The following is a 13,086-nucleotide window of genomic DNA, read 5'->3' as shown; positions in this document are numbered from 1 at the left end:
AGTGCCTACACTCGGCCTCTCAGAAGCCTGAACAGACCCAGGAGAGGTGGGCGGTCAGCCCCGGGTCGGGGGGAGTCTCGGACCCCAGCCGTGCACTCTCCCCCTACTCTCCATATACCCCTGCGTGCACACATTGCAGGAGGCATCGTACTTAGTGGGATTGCACAAATGCATGCTGCTCCACCCCAGGCCGTGGAAGGGAGACTCCTGTGTGCCCCCAAATACATCCACGACCTGGTCCCACATCCTGTACGTGGCTTCTGTTGGTTTTCAAACAGGGCACTGGGTTTGCAGATGCCGTGAAGGTGGTTCACCGGCTGACCTGGATGGAGAGAACGCAGGACAGGAGGGACGGTGCCCAGGATGCTTTGCACGTGGAAGAAGGGCCCCAAGCCAAGGGACACAGGCCTCCAGGCGCTGGAACAGGGCCAGGCCGCGGGCCCACACTGACCTGTCCCCTAGCTGGACCGCCCCCCGCATTGTGCAATGGGAACGTCACACTTTTTCAACAGGAAACAACAAATCCCGCGTGCCCTCCGTGAGGCAGCAGTCTGCAGGGGCGTCGTTCCTAACACGCTAATGTTACAAACCTTCAAAGGCTTGCCCTGCATTCCGTAAGATGCATCTTCTAGATTCGTCCATGAAGCAACGGGACTGAGACTGGGAGGGTGACATCCAGGCAGGGTTGAGGCTGGGACTCTGAGGTCCAGGCAGAGGTGAGGCTGGGGGTCTGAAATCCAGGCAAAGCTGAGGCTGGGAGTGTGAGATCCAGGCAGGGCGGAGGCTGGGAGTCTGAGATCCAGGTGGGACCGAGACTGGGGGTCTGAGATCCAGGCAGGGCTGAGGCTGGGAGTCTGAGATCCAGGCAGGGCTGACGCTGGGGTTCTGAGGTTCAGACAGGGCTGAGTTTAGGGGTCTGATATCCAGGCAGGGCTGAGGCTGGGGGTCTGAGATCCAGGCAGGGCTGAGGCTGGGACTCTGACATCCAGGCAGGGCTGAGGTTGGGGGTCTGAGATCCAGGCAGGGCTGAGGTTGGGGGTCTGAGATACAGGCAGGGCTGAGGCTCGGGGTCTGAGATTCAGGCAGGGCCGAGGCCAAGAGTCTGAGATCCAGCCAGGGCTGAGGCTGACAGGCTGAGGTCCAGGCAGGGCCAAGGCTGGGAGTCTGAGGTCCAGGCAGGTCTGAGGCCTAGAACCTGAGATCCAGGCAGGGCTGAGGCTGGGAGGCTGAGATCCAGGCAGGGCCAAGGCTGGGGTTCTGAGGTCCAGGTAGGGTGGAGGCTGGGGGTCTGAGATACAGGCAGGGCTGAGGCTCGGGGTCTGAGATTCAGGCAGGGCCGAGGCCAAGAGTCTGAGATCCAGCCAGGGCTGAGGCTGACAGGCTGAGGTCCATGCAAGGCCGAGGCTGGCAGTCTGAGGTCCAGGCAGGGCTGAGGCCTAGAACCTGAGATCCAGGCAGGGCTGAGGCTGGGAGGCTGAGATCCAGGCAGGGCTGAGGCTGGGAGTCTGAGGTCCAGGCAGGGCTGAAGCCTAGAACCTGAGATCCAGGTAGGGCTGAGGCCTGGAGTCTCAGATCCAGGCAGGGCCAAAGGAAAGTCTGAGATCCAGGCAGGGCTGAGGCTACGGGTCTGAGACCAAGGCAGGGCCAAGGCTGGGAGTCTGAGTTCCAGGCAGGCTGAGGCTGGGGGTCTGAGATCCAGGCAGGGCTGAGGCTGGGACTCTGACATCCAGGCAGGGCTGAGGTTGGGGGTCTGAGATCCAGGCAGGGCTGAGGTTGGGGCTCTGAGATACAGGCAGGGCTGAGGCTCGGGGTCTGAGATTCAGGCAGGGCCGAGGCCAAGAGTCTGAGATCCAGCCAGGGCTGAGGCTGACAGGCTGAGGTCCAGGCAGGGCCAAGGCTGGGAGTCTGAGGTCCAGGCAGGGCTGAGGCCTAGAACCTGAGATCCAGGCAGGGCTGAGGCTGGGAGGCTGAGATCCAGGCAGGGCCAAGGCTGGAGGTCTGAGTTCCAGGCAGGGCTGAGGCTGGGAGTCTGAGGTCCAGGCAGGGCTGAGGCTGGGGGTCTGAGGTCCAGGCAGGGCTGAGGCCTAGAACCTGAGATCCAGGCAGGGCTGAGGCTGGGAGGCTGAGATCCAGGCAGGGCTGAGGCTGGGAGTCTGAGGTCCAGACAGGGCTGAGGCTGGGAGGCTGACATCCAGGCAGAGCTGAGGTTGGGGGTCTGAGATCCAGGCAGGGCTGAGGTTGGGGGTCTGAGATACAGGCAGGGCTGAGGCTCGGGGTCTGAGATTCAAGCAGGGCCGAGGCCAAGAGTCTGAGATCCAGCCAGGGCTGAGGCTGACAGGCTGAGGTCCATGCAAGGCCGAGGCTGGCAGTCTGAGGTCCAGGCAGGGCTGAGGCCTAGAACCTGAGATCCAGGCAGGGCTGAGGCTGGGAGGCTGAGATCCAGGCAGGGCTGAGGCTGGGAGTCTGAGGTCCAGGCAGGGCTGAAGCCTAGAACCTGAGATCCAGGTAGGGCTGAGGCCTGGAGTCTCAGATCCAGGCAGGGCCAAAGGAAAGTCTGAGATCCAGGCAGGGCTGAGGCTACGGGTCTGAGACCAAGGCAGGGCCAAGGCTGGGAGTCTGAGTTCCAGGCAGGCTGAGGCTGGGGGTCTGAGATCCAGGCAGGGCTGAGGCTGGGACTCTGACATCCAGGCAGGGCTGAGGTTGGGGGTCTGAGATCCAGGCAGGGCTGAGGTTGGGGGTCTGAGATACAGGCAGGGCTGAGGCTCGGCGTCTGAGATTCAGGCAGGGCCAAGGCCAAGAGTCTGAGATCCAGCCAGGGCTGAGGCTGACAGGCTGAGGTCCAGGCAGGGCCAAGGCTGGGAGTCTGAGGTCCAGGCAGGGCTGAGGCCTAGAACCTGAGATCCAGGCAGGGCTGAGGCTGGGAGGCTGAGATCCAGGCAGGGCCAAGGCTGGGGTTCTGAGGTCCAGGTAGGGTGGAGGCTGGGGGTCTGAGATTCAGGCAGGGCTGAGGCTGGGGGTCTGAGTTCCAGGCAGGGCTGAGGCTGGGAGTCTGAGGTCCAGGCAGGGCTGAGGCTGGGAGTCTGAGGTCCAGGCAGGGCTGAGGCCTAGAACCTGAGATCCAGGCAGGGCTGAGGTTGGGAGGCTGAGATCCAGGCAGGGCTGAGGCTGGGAGTCTGAGGTCCAGACAGGGCTGAGGCCTGGAGTCTGAGATCCAGGCAGGGCTGAGGATGGGAGTCTCAGATCCAGGCAGGGCCAAAGGAAAGTCTGAGATCCAGGCAGGGCTGAGGCTACGGGTCTGAGACCAAGGCAGGGCCAAGGCTGGGGGTCTGAGATCCAGGCAGGGCTGAGGCTGGGGGTCTGAGATCCAGGCAGGTCTGAGCCTGGGGGTCTGAGATCCCGGTGGGGCTGAGCATGGGAGGCTTAGATCCAGGTGGGACTGAGGCTGAAGTCTGAGATCCAGGCAGGGTGGAGGCTGGAGGTCTGAGGTGCAGGCGGGACCGAGGTTGGCGGTCCGAGATCTAGGCAGGGCTGAGGCTCAGAGTCTGAGTCCAGGCAGGGCCGAGGCCAAGAGTCTGAGATCCACTCAGGGCTGAAGGCTGGGCGTCTGAGATCCAGGCAGGGCTGAGGCTGGGAGTCTGAGATCCAGGCAGGACTGAGGCTAGGGGTCTGAGCGCCAGTTGGGGCCGAGGATGGGGATCTGAGATCCAGGAGGGGCTGAGTCTCGGGGTCTGAGATCCAGGCAGGGCCAAGGCTGGGAGTCTGAGATCCAGGCAGGGCTGAGGTTGGGGGTCTGAGATCCAGGCAGGGCTGAGGTTGGGGATCTGAGATCCAGGCAGGGCTGAGGTTTGGGGTCTGAGATCCAGGCAGGGCCGAGGCCAAGAATCTGTGATCCAAGCAGGGCTGAGTCCGGGATGCTGAGATCCAGGCAGGGCTGAATTTGAGGGTCTGTGATCCAGGCAGGGTCGAGGCCGGGAGTCTCAGATCCAGGCAGGGCTGGAGGTTAGGAGTCTGAGGTCCAGGCAGGGCTGAGCCTGGGGGTCTGAGATCCAGGCAAGGCCGAAGCTGGGGATCTGAGATCCAGGCAGGGCTGAGGCTGGGGTTCTCAGGTCCAGGCAGGGCTGTGGCTGGGGATCTGAGATTTAGGCAGGGCCGAGGCTGGGGGTCTAAGGTCCAGGCAGGTCTGAGCCTGGGGGTCTGAGATCCAGGCGGGGTTGAGCCTGGGGTTTTGAGGTCCATGCATATCTGAGCCTGGGGGTCTGACATCCAGGCAGGGCTGAGGCTGGGAGTCTGATATCCAGGCAGGCCCGAATCTGGGGGTCTGAGGTCTATGCGGGGCCGAGGCTGGGGGTCTGACCCAGCTGTGGCCGAAGCCAGGAGTCTGAGATCCAGGCGTGCCTGACATTGGGAGTCTAAGACCCAGGCAGGGCCGAGGGTGGGGGTCTGAGGTCCAGTCAGGGCTGAGGTTGGGGGTCTGAGATCCAGGCAGGGCTGAGGTTGGGGGTCTGAGATACAGGCAGGGCTGAGGCTCGGGGTCTGAGATTCAGGCAGGGCCAAGGCCAAGAGTCTGAGATCCAGCCAGGGCTGAGGCTGACAGGCTGAGGTCCAGGCAGGGCCAAGGCTGGGAGTCTGAGGTCCAGGCAGGGCTGAGGCCTAGAACCTGAGATCCAGGCAGGGCTGAGGCTGGGAGGCTGAGATCCAGGCAGGGCTGAGGCTGGGAGTCTGAGGTCCAGGCAGGGCTGAACCCTAGAACCTGAGATCCAGGTAGGGCTGAGGCCTGGAGTCTCAGATCCAGGCAGGGCCAAAGGAAAGTCTGAGATCCAGGCAGGGCTGAGTCTGCTTCCTGCCGAGGCCTCTGTCCTGGGCGTGTAGATGCCGTGTTCTCCCCATGTCCCCACGTCCTCATGTGGTGGCTCCTGTGTGTGTGTCTGTGGTCTCACCTCCTCTTCTTCTAAGGACATGAGAGACCTAGGGATCCGGGCCACCCTGCTGATGTCATTTGATTTAATTCCCTGTTTAAAGACCCTGTGTCCAAATCCTGCACATTCTGAGGTCCTGGGCACAGGACTCCAGTACGTGAATTTCAGGGGGTGGCTGGGGCGGGGGTGTGGGGACACAATTCAGCCCGTCGCAGGGGGAACCCTCAGCAAATAGGCCATTGTACGCTTTTGAGCTGCTTCCTCGGGAACAGTGAGCGGTCATCCCATGAAAAACGATATGACAAGTATTGAAAGAAAGCCAAGCATCAATCTCCCACCTGTTCTCATCATGCACGAGCCCCCATCAAGTGCTGCCCTGAATATGTATTCAGGGGAACCTTTTTTTTTGATGACATGTTTTTTAAAAAAAAAATGTATTAAAAAATATGTAAATCCCAGCAGCGACCGGGGCGCCGGCTGTGAAAAAGAGGAACCCCCAAGCGCTGTGGCTGTGCCCTGGGGCTCCGCCTTTCGTAACCTCAGTGCGTTTAATTAAATCTGCACATGACAGGTTTTCGTGACAAGCGGCCAGCTGGGTCCCCGGGGGTTGGGGACCGGGTCGAGTGTGCTGGGGGACCGGCGGTGGGGTCCCGCGGCCTCCGTTCCTTCTCCACACGGACAGCCACGTCTGCACCAGGGGGAGGGTCCCCGCCGCTCGGCTCTGAAACTCCACGGGGCCGGCTCGCCCAGGACGGTCGGTCACCTGTAAGTCATGGGACCCAAGGAGACGCGTGCCAGCCGTGGGGGGCGGGGGGCGGGACGCTGAGGCAGGGCAGACCCCAGGGACCCACCTGCACGGGCTGCTCTGTGTCCCCAAAGACGCAAGGTCGCCTTCTTCAAAGATTTTTATTCCAGAATTGTCTGAACACCCGCCGTTTGCTCCTTTTTTTGTTGTTTTAGTTTTGGTTTAATGGGGGCAGAGGGATGTTGCTTCTGGCTTTTAGGAATAATAGTTAACACGGAGGGAGCACCGACATTACTCCGGCCACGTTTACGAGGGCTTTGTCCCGGGACTTAGTTCTGACACCTAATCCAGGCGGGTGCTCTCATTCTAGTATTCCTGTTGGGGAAACCGAGGCCCTGAGTTAAGTAACGCTTCGGATGCCAAACAACAGAAACTTGACTCATGCGATCGATCTTAGGTCAATGTGGAAGTTGGCAAATGGGTACTTAGACGCCTATGTCAGCTTCAGGCATGGCTGGATCCAGGGGGCCTCGGCTGTCCAGGCCTGGACGTGGGGACCCTGCGGACACCCTCTGCCTCTTCTGTCCCTGTGTTGTCACTCGTCCCCACACCCCGATGCTCACACCCTGTGGACACAGTTCCCTGCATTTGGGAAAACCAGGGCTCAATAAAGGGGGGGCACAGGCGAGGGTCTCGGGGCGGTCCCTTCTGCCCTCAGGGAATGCTCGGCACCCAGTGTGGCCCCAAAAATACCCACCGAGTGCAGACAGAGAGACAGGCTGCTGGATGCGGTGTGGGAGGAGGGCTCAGACAGTGCTTGGCTCAAACAACTGCGTAGGACCCGGCTCAAACCACTGCATAGGACCCGGGTGCTTTCTACTCGTGGTCAGAAAACGTGGGCCTGGGCTCTGATGACACCTCTCACTGGCCGCTCAGCTTCCTTCGGCCCTCTGTGCCTCGGTTTTCCCACCTGTGGGACGTGTGTCCAGGGCGCATCTGGAGGGACTCGGTGCCTCGGTTTCCCCACCTGCGCGACGTGTGTCCGGGGTGTGTCTCTAGGGACTCTGTGCCTCAGTTTCCCCACCTTGGGACGTGTCTCCAGGGCGGGTCTACAGGGACTCTGTGCCTCGGTTTCCCCACGTGTGGGACGTGTGTCCGGGGCGCGTCTGGAGGGACTCTGTGCCTCGGTTTCCCCACCTGCAGCGCGTGTGTCCGGGGCACGTCTGGAGGGACTCTGTGCCTCGGTTTCCCCACCTGCGGGACGTGTGTCCGGGGCGCGTCTGGAGGGACTCTGTGCCTCGGTTTCCCCACCTGCAGGGCGTGTGTCCGGGGCACGTCTGGAGGGACTGTGCCTCGGTTTCCCCACCTGCGGGGCGTGTGTCCAGGGCGCATCTGGAGGGACTCTGTGCCTCAGTTTCCCCACGTGTGGGTCCTGTGTCCAGGGAGCGTCTGGAGGGACTCTGTGCCTCGGTTTCCCCACGTGTGGGACGTGTGTCCGGGGCACGTCTGGAGGGACTCTGTGCCTCGGTTTCCCCACCTGCGGGGCGTGTGTCCAGGGCGCATCTGGAGGGACTCTGTGCCTCAGTTTCCCCACCTGTGGGACCTGTGTCCAGGGAGCGTCCAGAGGGACTCTGTGCCTCAGTTTCCCCACGTGTGGGACGTGTGTCCGGGGCGTGTCTGGAGGGTCTCTGTGCCTCGGTTTCCCCACGTGTGGGACGTGTGTCCGGGGCGCGTCTGGAGGGACTCTGTGCCTCGGTTTCCCCACGTGTGGGACGTGTGTCCAGGGCGTGTCTGGAGGGTCTCTGTGCCTCGGTTTCCCCACCTGTGGGACCTGTGTCCAGGGCGGGTCCACAGGGACTCTGTGCCTCAGTTTCCCCACCTGCGGGGCATGTGTCCGGGGCGCGTCTGGAGGGACTCTGTGCCTCGGTTTCCCCACTTGCGGGACGTGTGTCCGGGGCGCGTCTGGAGGGACTCCGTGCCTCGGTTTCCCCACCTTGGGACGTGGTCTCTCTCAGAGAAAGCGTTTGCAGACGTGTAGTGTGACGCATGCTCAGGGTGGGCAGACGCCCTCTTCGGGCTCCCTGGCACTCGGCTCATGCCTCCCCCGTCACCCCCGGGACACGGGCCAGGAAGAAAGCTGTCTGCGGCCTCGGAAAAGAAGGAAATGAGCACAATTTCAGCCCCTGGGACCCTGAACCAGTCCACGCTGGCTTCCTGAGGGAAAGTGTTACTTAATCAGTGAAGGTGGCCACTCTCAACGCTTCCTCTTGACTCGGGCCCCGCCTGGGGTTCAACCGGCCACGGCAACCACAGACCAGGAGACGTGGGCGGCCCGCTCCAGACACCCCAGCGGTGACCCGAGGGGTGAGGATGTCTCAGGAGGTGGGGCGAACGGGGGGACGGCAGGGAGGACACAGGAGCAACAGCCAGCTGAGACACAGGGAACTAAAACAGAAATGTCTTCAGGCTTCCCCCCCACCCCGTGACCCACGAGGCGTGTGTTTTTATTGAGATGTCATTCACACCACACACAACTCACCCTTTAAAAGTAGACAGTTCGGGGGGCGCCTGGGTGGTTCAGTTGGTTAGGCGTCAGACTTCGGCTCAGCTCATGATCTCGCGATTCATGGGTTCGAGCCCGCGTCGGGCTCTGTGCCGACAGCTCGGAGCCTGGAGCCTGCTGGGAATCCTGTGTCTCCCTCTCTCTCTGTCCCTCCCTGGCCCACACTCCGTCTCTGTCTCTCAAAAACAAACATTAGAAAATTTTAAGAAATTGGGGGCATTTAGCACATTCTCAATTTACCACCTGTATCTGCTTCCAGAACATTCTCATCCCATGGATGGATGGATGGATGGATAGATAGATATGATGGATGGGTGGATAGATAGATGGAATGATAGATAGATAGATAGATAGCAGACAGACATAAATGAACAGATGGATATATAGATGGATGGACAGATGGATGGACACAGAGACAGATACACATACATACGTACATACATACCTAGATAACAAATGTAGATGGACAAATGGATGCCTGGATAATCTAGAGAGATTCAGGACTTCACACATTCACGTGAACTATTTCCCCCTCAGTTGCCTCCTTTCAATGCCCAGTTCACCAGCTTACTTGAGAAAGACGTCACTTGTTAACTGAACCGTCCTTCAGAAGGAACCAGCCCTCCTAACACCTTGGCTTTGGCCTTCTGGCCTCCAGAGTCGTGAGAGAGAAAGTCTCTGTGGTTTGTAGTGCCCCCCATGTGTGGTCATGTGTTGCCGTAGCCACAGGAAAGCAATACTGTCCCGTCTTCCAAGGTGGCAACTGGGCTCGCAGAAGGAGGTCGCTGCCCGGAGGCCATGCACCTCCCACGGACAGAGCTGGCATTTGAACCCAGTCTTGCTAATGAAGCCCACCCCCGCCCTGAGTCTGGGCCACTCATCACCGCCATCCTGCCCTCACGGACTCAAGCAGGGCAGGCTATAGATTTCACACGGAAACAAATGTAAATGGGTCCATTTAGGGGATTTTCCCCTCCCCCACCCCCAGTCAGCCATTTTCCTTCGACTCATTTCATGACACTGCTTCTCTGATGAAACAATAAAGTAAACATCTAATTTCATATAAATTTTAACTGTGGATGGGGGGCTTGCAGAAGATTAGTTTCAGTTAGTCTTTGTTAAGTAGGATGATGAATCATGCATTGAAATCAGGCGATCAAAGGTCAAATATGTGAGCTAAATACGTTCCAGCTTCCTACCCATTTACCTAGACTATCCATCCACCTATCCATCCATATCTATCTATCTTCTAGCTATACATATCATCTATCCATCTATTATCTATCTATCCATCCATCCATTCACCCATCCATTATATCCATCTATCTATCTACCTATCTATCCATCCATCTACCTATCCATCCATCTACCCATCCATCCATCGTATCTATCTATCTATCTATCCATCCATCCATTCACCCATCCATTATATCTATCTATCTATCTATCTATCTATCTATCTATCTATCTATCCATCCATTCACCCATCCATTATATCTATGTATCTATGTATCTATGTATCTATGTATCTATCTATCTATCTATCCATTCACCCGTCCATTATATCTATCTATCTATCTATCTATCTATCTATCTATCTATCTATCCATCCACCCGTGCATTATATCTATCTGTCTATCTATCTATCTATCTATCTATCTATCTATCTATCCATCCATCCATTCACCCATCCATTATATCTATGTATCTATGTATCTATGTATCTATGTATCTATGTATCTATCTATCTATCTATCTATCCATTCACCCATCCATTATATCTATCATCTATCTATCTATCTATCTATCTATCTATCTATCTATCTATCCATTCACCCGTCCATTATATCTATCTATCTATCTATCTATCTATCTATCTATCCATCCACCCATCCATTATATCTATCTATCTATCTATCTATCTATCTATCTATCTATCTATCTATCCATCCATTCACCCATGCATTATATCTATCTATCTATCTATCTATCTATCTACCTATCTATCCTTCCATCCACCCATCATATCTATTATCTATCTATCTATCTATCTATCTACCTATCTATCTATCTATCCATCCACCCGTCCATTATATCTATCTATCTATCTATCTATCTATCTATCTATCTATCCATTCACCCATGCATTATATCTATCTATCTATCTATCTATCTATCTATCCTTCCATCCACCCATCATATCTATTATCTATCTATCTATCTATCTATCGATCCATCCACCCATCCATTATATCTATCTATCTATCTATCTATCTATCTATCTATCCATTCACCCATCCATTATATCTATCTATCTATCTATCTATCTATCTATCTATCTATCCATCCACCCGTGCATTATATCTATCTATCTATCTATCTATCTATCTATCTATCTATCCATCCATCCATTCACCCATGCATTATATCTATCTATCTATCTATCTATCTATCTATCTATCCTTCCATCCACCCATCATATCTATTATCTATCTATCTATCTATCTATCTATCTATCCATCCATTCACCCATCCATTATATCTATCTATCTATGTATCTATCTATCTATCTATCCATCCACCTGTCCATTATATCTATCTATCTATCTATCTATCTATCTATCTATCTATCTACTATCTATCTATCATGTATCCATGTATCCATCTATCCATCTGTCATTCCATCTTTTATGTGTCTATCTATCTAGCCATCTCTCTACCTATCAATCATCTATGAACGCACCCATCCATCTAACAGTATTGTCATCTATTTACCTATCTGCCTAACACTATTGCCCATTACTCATCTATGTGTCCCTATCGTGTATTTGTTGATCTGCATATATATGGATACATCTGCACGGTGCCCAAGAGGGTTTACTATGGTGCCCTTCTAGAGAAGGGTCTTCTCTAGAACCCGAACGCTTCCTGACATCACCTGGAGGTGCACCTGTATCTGCCTTCATCGTCATGTTGGGGAGGTCTTCACGTCCACAACAGAGAGGTTTAAACACTGTCTGGAAATCAGGGAAATGTGTATACCCAGGGCACGTCATACTGAAGGGCTCCGGTCCCCAGGGGTTTGAATACAGCAAACAAGGGAGGGGATTCATCCTCGGGTTCAGGCCAATGCGAGACCACGAGGACGCCTTGGCCTGTCCTCAAACGTTCCTTGCCCGGGCTTTCTCCTTGGTAGCTTTGCTGGGCACGTTGCTAGAAACCGGAGGGGGACAAATCACCCTACTTATGGTTAAACTATTCTTTGGCAAGTTAGCATGTCAACCTACAGAAGAGATTTGAATGAGCATCTCTGAATAGAGGACAACATTAGCGAGTTGACCACATTACCCCCCCCCCCAACCTCCGAAACTCTATCAACCGGCTCAACACCGTGTCTCCAACATATTCACTGCGTTTGCCCTTCTGGCTCCGTCGGGGTCGAGCGCGCCTGAAATTCCTGTTATGTGCTATTTCCAACCTACCACTTCCCGGCAGGTCCCCAGCGCCCAGGCCCGTTGGCTTTAGTTTCACAGAATAGTGCTTCACATTAATCGATGCCTGCACGCAGTTGCTTCCTGCCCTACAGACGGAGGCTGGAGTGGCAGGTGCCACTCAGACAGCACAGCTGAGAAACTCATGCGTAGGGGGTGAGCCTCGAAAATGGAAAAAAAAAAAAGCAAGAGAGACAGAAAACAGCGTAAGGCAGACAGAAAGCAAGGGGCGTCTTGCATTTCAGAGAATCCGGTCTCTGGCTGGTCAGCTAGCCCTTTGGCTGTGCCCCGAGTCGGGGGGGGGGTGGCGGGGAAGAAAAAGACACAGAAGCCAAAGGACCCTGCTGTCTTGCAGGAGACGGAGATTAAAATCTGCACGCTCCACACTCGTTTGGACAGACAACGGCATGCAAATCACCCGTAATTTACGGTGCACTCGGGTTGCGCAATGCAGAGCGAAACAGCAGAGAGGAGGCGACACCACCACACGCGTGCCTGTGCGTTGAGCACAGACGGTTCTTGTACTGTGATCTGAGCACTCGGCCAGGTCCTCTGCCCCTCAGCCCCAGCCTCAGCCCCCAGCTGTCCCCGTAAACTGCGTTCTGGCACCTCTTTGAAGTCTTAGAACACAGGGTTCACTCGGAGGCGGTGCAGCGGTCATGAGCGTCTCAGGTCTACAGAGATGGGGGCCTCTGCAGGCATGGGCGGTATCCTGTCAGACTTCAAGAGGACGCCGTTACCGCCTCCAGGGTGGCCACGAGGCCACTGGTGATGCAAAGGCCCCCTCAGAATGCCCCTCGCTGACTGACGACCGTTGCACATCCTCAGCGGGGTTTGTCGTTGCCACTGGTTTCAGACCCCAGTCATTCCGATACCTGTCTGGTGGCATCTCATTGTGGGGCTGATGTGACCGTCCCTGGTGACACATTGTGGCCGGTGCTTCTGTGCCAGCCGAACGTCTCCTCTGGGGACGTGTCTGCTCAGGTCTATTGCCCAAGTTTCAGACGGGGGTCTGTTTGTTCTCTCCTACCGTTGAGCCTTAAAAGCTCCTTATATATTTCACACACCTGTTTTTGGTTTAGACACATCGAGGTCTCTTGCAGATATTTTCTGTCAGTCTGTGGCTTGTGTTCACAACGCTCTCTTGACATTCTTTTGGAGGACTGTTTCATTTTGATGAAGCCGGTTTATCCGCTATTCGTTCCACGGATCGTCCCTTCGGCGTCCCGTCTAAAAAGTCATCACCGCGGCTTAAGATTATGGAGATTTTCTCCCGTGTTAGTTCGGAGGAGTATTAGACTTTTGCACTTTACGCTGAGGTCTGTGACCCGTTTTGAGTTATGTTTTTTGTGAAGGGTGTCTACATCCTCG

General features: G+C 55.8%; 2 protein-coding genes across 3 annotated transcripts in view; both read left to right on the top strand.

Annotated features, from left to right (window-relative positions):
* ASMTL (acetylserotonin O-methyltransferase like) overlaps positions 1-13,086 on the top strand; it is a 74,658-nt gene that overhangs the window by 18,353 nt on the left and 43,219 nt on the right. The gene's annotated exons all lie outside the window — the stretch shown is intronic.
* P2RY8 (P2Y receptor family member 8) overlaps positions 1-13,086 on the top strand; it is a 42,591-nt gene that overhangs the window by 18,355 nt on the left and 11,150 nt on the right. The window contains exon 1 of one of the 2 annotated variants that reach the window (XM_023249096.2): positions 5,128-5,681. The exons of the other annotated variant lie outside the window; for it this stretch is intronic. The gene's annotated coding sequence lies outside the window, so the exon portion shown is untranslated. Of the gene's footprint in view, positions 1-5,127; positions 5,682-13,086 lie in introns of those variants that run through there. 2 annotated transcript variants of the gene reach the window in all.

This window comes from Felis catus, chromosome X (assembly GCF_018350175.1).
Source record: "Felis catus isolate Fca126 chromosome X, F.catus_Fca126_mat1.0, whole genome shotgun sequence".
NCBI lineage: Eukaryota > Metazoa > Chordata > Mammalia > Carnivora > Felidae > Felis > Felis catus.
Note: the sequence above shows the minus strand (reverse complement) of the source record. Positions and strands in the feature narration are given on the sequence as shown.